The sequence below is a fragment of the Diabrotica virgifera genome, chromosome 6 (genome assembly GCF_917563875.1).
Source record: "Diabrotica virgifera virgifera chromosome 6, PGI_DIABVI_V3a".
Taxonomy (NCBI): domain Eukaryota; kingdom Metazoa; phylum Arthropoda; class Insecta; order Coleoptera; family Chrysomelidae; genus Diabrotica; species Diabrotica virgifera.
In genome coordinates, this window is record NC_065448.1 from 95,478,650 (window position 1) to 95,487,324 (window position 8,675).

At 36.8% G+C, this 8,675-nt stretch overlaps 1 long non-coding RNA gene across 1 annotated transcript; it reads left to right on the top strand.

Moving 5' to 3' along the window:
* The first annotated feature begins 6,798 nt into the window (after positions 1-6,798).
* Positions 6,799-8,379, top strand: LOC126886639 (uncharacterized). Its single transcript, XR_007698728.1, has 2 exons — positions 6,799-7,226; positions 7,789-8,379. It is a non-coding gene; the product is annotated as an uncharacterized LOC126886639 (long non-coding RNA).
* The last annotated feature ends 296 nt before the right edge of the window (positions 8,380-8,675 follow it).

Sequence of the window (8,675 nt, forward strand, 5' to 3'; positions counted from 1 at the left end):
CACACACACACACACACACACACACACACACACACACACACACACACACACACACACACACACACACACACACACACACACACACACACACACACACACACACACACACACACACACACACACACACACACACACACACACACACACACACACACACACACACACACACACACACACACACACACACACACACACACACACACACACACACACACACACACACACACACACACACACACACACACACACACACACACACACACACACACACACACACACACACACACACACACACACACACACACACACACACACACACACACACACACACACACACACACACACACACACACACACACACACACACACACACACACACACACACACACACACACACACACACACACACACACACACACACACACACACACACACACACACACACACACACACACACACACACACACACACACACACACACACACACACACACACACACACACACACACACACACACACACACACACACACACACACACACACACACACACACACACACACACACACACACACACACACACACACACACACACACACACACACACACACACACACACACACACACACACACACACACACACACACACACACACACACACACACACACACACACACACACACACACACACACACACACACACACACACACACACACACACACACACACACACACACACACACACACACACACACACACACACACACACACACACACACACACACACACACACACACACACACACACACACACACACACACACACACACACACACACACACACACACACACACACACACACACACACACACACACACACACACACACACACACACACACACACACACACACACACACACACACACACACACACACACACACACACACACACACACACACACACACACACACACACACACACACACACACACACACACACACACACACACACACACACACACACACACACACACACACACACACACACACACACACACACACACACACACACACACACACACACACACACACACACACACACACACACACATCTAGACTATTAAGCACAAAAAATAGTTCACGTAATGTTTGTGAAGACCAACTTTTGGAAAGCTTATTAGATAAATTTTTTTTTAAAAAGTAAGTATTTAAAATATTTAAATAATATTTTGTTTAATGACTTTAGTAAATGTATATTATGTATTACACAAAAGAAAGCTATATGAAAATGATAGGGGATCAACAATGAATGCGAAGTAGATAAGAATGGGGTTATAGGGAGTCAATAATGGATGAACCAGCATTTTTTTAATATTTCCCCTTTTTATCAAGCAATATAATTTTATTAGATGGAAAATGGTAATTTTTGACGTATTCTCAGATTCACGCATAAATAATCTAATCAAAAAATTTAATAAAAATGCTGTTTAACTAAAATATTATAGCCAAATGAAATTTGCCTGTTTGAAATAAAAAAATGAAAATAATAGTAAATAGAAAAAAAAACGAACAATAAATTTTTGTCTTACCTGTACATTGGTTCTTGTTTACTTCAAGCAACTTAAGTATCTTTGTACTTCGTGAGTTCAGGTCCAATAATTTTTTATTGAACATAATATAAATTCCTATCGAGCTACTGTTATCTCAAATCGCGAATAAGCCTATCTCCTCAATATCTTTACGTAAACTTATGCTGAACTATTCTATCTTCACGGTAAACTTAAGTTCGAAGTTTAACCGATACGGGCGCTATTTGTAAAGAGATTGACTTTACTTCTGCATCCAATGTAACGATGCTCAGGCCCGGACTAGCCCGCCGGCCCACCGGCCCTCGGGCCGGCCTTTTGCCTTTGTTAGTACCTATCTATTCATAAAAAAAATTAAACTGGAAAATTTTTTTTGAAGCTTTACACAAAGATGATACCATTCTCCTAAAAAATGTTTTTACATGCCTCAGTAATCAGAATCCTACATAATGAAGCCAGTTGGTACAATAAAAGACAACTTTTATCAGGCATCAGATAATCAAATAGTTTAGCTACGTCAGACGGCGCCCTCGAAGACCATTTTTACGATTCGGGCGCCTTTCGTAGGTCATTTCCGCTGTGTGTATTATAATAAATAGCTTAGACGCGGCGCCCTCGAAGACGATTTTTACGATTCGGGCACCTTTCGTAGGTATCAATATCCGCTGTTTTTTTATAATAAATAGCTTGGATGCAACGAGCGGCGCTCTCGAAGACAATTTTTACGATTCGGGCGCCTTTCGTAGATATCAATTTCCGCTGTTTCCATTATAATAAAAAGCTTAGACGCGGCGCCCTCGAAGACAATTTTTTCGATTCAGGCGCCTTTGGTAGGTATCAATCTCCGCTGATTTTATTTTAATAAATAGCTTAGATGCAACGAGCGGCGCCCTCGAAGAAAATTTTTATCGACGCCCTCGAAATTTTAATAAATAGCTTAGATGCAACGAGCGGCGCCCTCGAAGAAAATTTTTATCGACGCCCTCGAAGACATATAGGTATTAATTTCCGCTGTTTCTAATATAATAGAAATTGCGGATATTTATATCAACGAAAAGCGCCCAAATTGTAAAAATGGTCTTCGAGGGCACTGCGCCTCGCATCTAAGCTATTTAATTATCTGATATCTGATATAAAGAGTGTTACATGGTACATCATACAATTGGCCTAAATTATACAGATGTATTGTTCTGCGCTCCATAACTACGGTATACATACTGGATTGTTGCGCCCCAGAATCCTAAATAATGAAGGCAGACAATGAACAAAATACAACTTGTCAACATGTATCAGGTATCAGATAATCAAACAGCTTAGATGCGATGCGCGCCGCCCTCAAAGACCATTTTTGCGATTCAGGCGCCTTTCGTAGGTATCAAGTATCAATCCCCGCTGATTCTATTTTAATAAATAGCTTAGATGCAACGAGCGGCGCCTTCGAAGACAATTTTTACTTCTACATTATACATATAAAATGTTTGCCTCTAGAGTGGTACATAATAAGGCCAGTGGGTACAACAAAATTCAACTCGTTCAACTCATATCATGCATTCTTTATCTAATCTGCTACCTTTAAAGCTAATCTGATAGCTGATACGAGTTGAATTTTGTTGTACCCTTCTTACTCTAACGCTCGGTTTCATAATCACTTAATGTGGACTTTAAATTTTAAGTTGGTACCCTTATCAATGCAATTCATATGGCTAATGTCAACGTTAAAGTGAACTTTAGTTAATGTTCACTTTTAAGTTGATTATGAAACCGGGCGTAATATAATTAGTCCTCAGATATTCGTGCCGCTCATTGCACCAGTATGGTTGTTTCCTTTTATACCTCCCGTTTGACTTCACATAAGCCAACTGTGATGTCGCACTTAGACCCTCGATCAACTTACTTACATCCTCGAATCTCGGACCAATCAAGCCAAAAGCATCCATAAAAAAGCATCCTCATTTAAAAGTCTCTTTAGATCGATATATCTATCTTCCTGTTTCTTCCTCTTGCTCGTTATTTCAAAACTCACATATTTATGTAAGCTGAGCGATTCTTCTTCCAAAACAGTCTAACTTATGACCCTGTTTAGAAGTGACGTTGAAACCAGTGAGATGTTCAGAAAGGATTCACTATTATCTCTCACAAACGTAGGTGCCTTACCGTCATTGAGCAAAGTAATCCCTGTGGCGTGGATCCATTCTGATAAGTTTTTCCCTGTCCCATCAGATCTCCTATGTTTAATGATTCTTTGTCGAGAGACCAACTTTACATTGGACTCCTGAAAGAGGATCACGTCACAACTTTCTCTTCGTGCAAGTGTTTCTGCAACATCGTGAGCGGTCCTCGCCCTTCCCAGATTTATTTGAAGGAACTTCGTATTAGATGGTTTTTGTCTGATTCCTGGTCCTAGGTGCTTTCATCCACCCTTTCTTCGTCCCTTGTGGCAGGGTTTCTCTTGAGGTCCCGCTTTTCCAGGATCACCCAAGTAGCAATTTGTCGACGCGACAACGTTGTCTACCGCGTGGCAACGTTTTCTTACAACGTTGTTATTGCCTAAAAGACGACCCTATTCTGCACTGATTTGGTGGACGATTTTTGAGTTGTCTTGACGCTGCCTAGGCAACCTCCTGTTTAAGCAACATCGTTTCGTAACCGTTGCATAAGACAACTGAAGCGACTATAAAAAGCACCTGCGCGTGCAATGGTTGCTCAAGGAGTCAGACTAGTTATGTTTTTTACCTATATTTTTAACACCTGTATGGTGAATGCGAAAACCAAAAAGTAAACTGTTTTGACATCGTATTGGATATTTAAATTTATATGATATAAATACATAAAGGACTTATTACCTGACGTGAAATTTATAAACGCATCTCAGATTACCGTCAAATATGGATATTTCATCTTTAAAAAACACACGCGCTGCTTTTTTTATGACATTTTTGACAAAAAATATGCAAATTTAAAAAATCAAATTTTAATATAAAAGTCAAAATTTATGTTAAAGATGTTCTGTATAAATTTAATGTATTGATGGTGCTTTTAAAGTTATCAGAAAATGCCTGCATTTTTTATATTCTGTGTTTTCATTTTCTTTACATCCCAAAAATCTCAAGTAAAACCAAAATGGCGCATTAAACAATATTTCCAATATTACTAAAAAAATACCTAATTACCAACCTTAGACGGATAAGACAACTTAGAAGTCTAATCGCCAACCAAACCCGGCCGCGCCGACTATCAAAACCATTTTAGAACGCACCTTCTTATTGGGTGACAGAGGTCATGTGACCAGTATCAAAAGTGTATCATTCTCATTAACAGCGTTGCCACATTTAGTAGATTTCTACTTTTTTGGTAGATTTTTGATATTTTTAAAAAAATTCTAGTAGGCAATATTTTTTAGTAGATTTTTGGTATATTTCAACAGAATTTGATCCATTATTTTCGAATCATGAGGAAACTATAATAGGTCTTTTTGAAAAATTTAACCGCAGAATGAAAGACTGCATTATTTAGAAAAACCAAAACGTTTCTTTTGAACGAGATATTTGGAATTAAAAGTCACTAAATTTTTTCTTTTTTTCACCCCTGTAACGTATTAAAATAAACATTATAGAAGTTTTCAGGGACTTTCGGTCCTCGGTAATAACGTAATCTTTCTTTGTGCGTTTAAATTTTTCAAAAATACGTATTAGTTTTCTAAGGATTCGCAAAAAACGAAAACATTTAAAATACATTGACCATTTTAACAGACGACATTTTGCGCCTATCCCCTTAAGTTAGCTGTTGTTTTTATTATAAAAAATCCCAAATATATCCCAAAAATACTTAAGTATATTTTAGTTTTTGATTTAGTAGATTTTAGCTAAAAAATGATAATTACCAGTTGGTGGTTTGGAATAATTAGGTTTCCAATTTTGTGGAATTGCTCTTGGGACATTTAGGACGGATGTGCATATCACTGTATTACTGTATATTTACATTGCCTAAAAAGAATCTACTGATTTTGTGAAAACAAAACTACTGAAAGAGTTAAAACTGACCTGGCAACCCTGTCTACCAAAGCAGATACAAAGATGGTTATCAAATCTCAAATCTACTGATAAAACAATGGAATGGAAACCAGCTATTAAAAAAACAAATAAACAGGTTGTTAAATAAATCGAAAATTTCTATCAAAATAAAATATATAATAATTAGTTTAGCATTATAACATTTTTAAGTCGTTGCAATTGTTGAAAAAACTGAAGTGTGATATGTAGTTGTCAAAATGGTAATAAATTAGTTGCCCGTATAACTGCAGGTTGTAACATCGTAATGTCAGTCGGGGTAGGGGACGTTGGCCGAAACAACTGAAAATGCTCTCGGGCAACGTTGTAGACAGTGCATTTGTTTGTACTGACAACCAATGCGTCGAAAAATTGCTACTTGGGCAGTTTTTTATACTCCGAGAACTGTAAGCTGTCGCCTCTGTGACCGGACTTTACACGTAAGGCAGAAAGTCGCCTCACTACTTTAATCTCGTGCCTAGTGCCCCTTGCCTTATCGGTAGCAGGAGGCCGATTTGTCTTTTCCCTTGTAGTCGGTTTTATTATGCCCGAATTGCAGGTATCTGAGGCACCGCTAAGGCACATGCAGACTCTCTCGTATCTTGCACGACTTCCGGCCAATGGGTATATGTTCTTTTTCCAGCGCCTTCTTGGCTGCGATTCCGACTGTAACGGTTGTATTGCCTTCTCCATTTTCCCATAGAGACTAGTTAGGCTTCCTGCTGCCGGTATACCTCCAAACCATCTTCAGGATTTCTTCCTTTATGGCATCTCCGTACAAGAATCTACAGGTCGAGCAAGTCTCGTAAATTTCACGATTGCGAGCCACGCTTCACGCAACCGTGTTTGCGTACTTGTGTTTCGAGTTGCGTGGTCGTGCGGAGTTATATTTACCAAATTTAAATATAATCGTTTTCAAAATTAAATCAATATGGCTACTGGGTGTAAAAGATAAATCTTATTCTATCTGTTCTTAATGAGTTTTAGATAATTTTAGTTGTATTTCTTTGTAATTTTGTGTTGTACAAAGATTAATTTAACATTTTCTCTGGAAGTATTAATTTAGAAAGATAATATGCTTCATTGGTGTTGTGTTTTGAAGTGTGAAATGCAAAGTAATTGTGATAGTTAAATGCAAGATAAAGTTCACTTTTAAACTGAACTTGTGACGTTCCGCCCCTTATAGAATCGATTATTGATGGGAAGATATTATTTAACTATCCAAAATATTATTTAATTATTTTCAGAATTATTTTCTTTCAATGTTTATTCAAATAGAACTTAAACCCATCTCAGAATTTTTAAATGCTTGATGACGTCACATTTAAAACGTGGCAACATTGGTTTCCCCACTTTGACAGCCAATGCTTAGTAGAGGGGTACGAAGGATTCAGCTGTGAACGTGAGCCTTGGATTGCCATTGTTTCTCGAGTGTTCGGTCTGAATCGTAGTGTGCGGGGTCATTAGACTCAATTATTCACCTCTAATTCTCAGTTCCAAATTGATTAAATATTACAATAAAAGTATAGTGAAGTTATCCAGCAGCAGTGGATTTGAAGAATTTTAGAGCATACTATATCCAATGAGTTCTACCCCGGTAAATACACATTTTATTAAGTATTTTATTCAGCCATTTTGGAAGTCCTTGACATTTGCTAACTAAGTTTCACATAGTCTATTTTCATGGTTTTTATGTTTTATTTTCATGGATCAAACTCATCTAGAGATAATTCAATATTCGTTGTTAATTTGTGCTTCCAGTTGGAAAATAGAGCTAATTTAAACTCCATTTTTTATATTCCTTTCAAGTCTACAGAACTCCTATCTTTTGAACGATGATCAAATAAGTATCCATCGCTTAGTCTTACTATATTTCATCCTTGTATAATATATCTATATACCGGTGTATATATTATAATAAAATATTCTTTCACAGTAATTATAGTTTGTATTTCAATTGGAAATTACTTGTGTTATTTGACCAAGGTCATCTGATAACAACCTGATAAAAGGTCAAGCTGTCTAGTCATTCAAGTTTTTGGACTTAATGACCTATTTCTTCTTATTCCCATAGGAATAAAAACACCTCCTCGTATCTCTTGCTTCTTTTTTTTTGACATTGGTAGATTGGTAGTAACACCACACTGTGTTTTTTTTAGCACCTACCATGAAATCTTAAAGCCACCCTACAACAACACCAAGGCCAGACCACACAGAGAGAAACAATCAATAGGCGACCAGCCTGGATTATTTCCACATTTTCTTTTTTTGAGTACCTCCAGCTGCTTTCCAACAGTTTTGAGTACCTTCAGCTGCTTTCTACCAGTCTTCCTCTCCTGTACCTCCAGCAGGACAGCTGCTAGCGAGAGTTAGCACCCTTGGGTGCTCATTACATCAACTTCAAGATTAGGAAAGAGTGGTTTGTTTGGGAACATTTACTGTGCTCTTATTAAAGACAGACTGGTTTTGTGATATTTAGTACATTTTTTTTTATAGTTCAATTGCACACACATTTTTCCTGCTTTATATTTTTTATAGGTTTTTTTTTTCTTTACAACATAATATTTAATTGATAGCGTTCCCCAACACTCTGCAATCTATAAAGGTATAAATTTCTGAGCTCAGATATTTTCCCTGATAATAGTAGTCGGTACTCTTATCTTGATTATTTTTAGGCTGTGTTCCACTTTTGTATAATTATTTAAACTCATTCCATTATTTTAGTATATGTTTAATTAAATTTTTAAAAATTAACTTCACATATTAGTCAAAATTGTAATTATTAACTTTATTTAACTTGAACTTATTAACTTTACTTAACTTTAACTTATTAACTTTATTTAACTTTAACTTTAATTTATTAAATTCATATGAACTTCTGGATTCTAATCCCTCAGATTAGTTTTTGGTTTCACTTGTTATTATTACTATTATAAACCACGAGTTAGGAAAAGGATCTGTGTATCCACTCGTAGGTTTATTTATTCAATAAGGCTTGTGCCTGTCCCACTCACAGTGAGGTATTTATATGTTATATATAGTATCA